We start from the raw sequence: 273 nt of genomic DNA, 5'->3' as shown, positions 1-273 counted from the left end.
CATTGACGCGCCCCGACACGTCCGCGAGCGCGACATTCAACGCTTCGCTGAGATTCTCAAATTATTAGACGATTCCGGAACAATGATGGAATCCATCAATTGCCAAAAAAATGGGAAAAAGTTACAGCCAATGAAGAGAAATACTTTGCATAAAATTATATTATACCGTTTTTTTAAATAAGTGAGTATTTGAAGCCAAAAAATCGACATTTTTAATTCCCACATCTAATATATATATATATATATATATATATATATATATATATATATATA

This window comes from Odontomachus brunneus, unplaced genomic scaffold (genome assembly GCF_010583005.1).
Source record: "Odontomachus brunneus isolate Ranch 3 - 2012 unplaced genomic scaffold, Obru_v1 Obru_scaffold_231, whole genome shotgun sequence".
NCBI lineage: Eukaryota > Metazoa > Arthropoda > Insecta > Hymenoptera > Formicidae > Odontomachus > Odontomachus brunneus.
The sequence above is the reverse complement of the archived record's forward strand: the minus strand, read 5'-3'. Positions refer to the sequence as shown.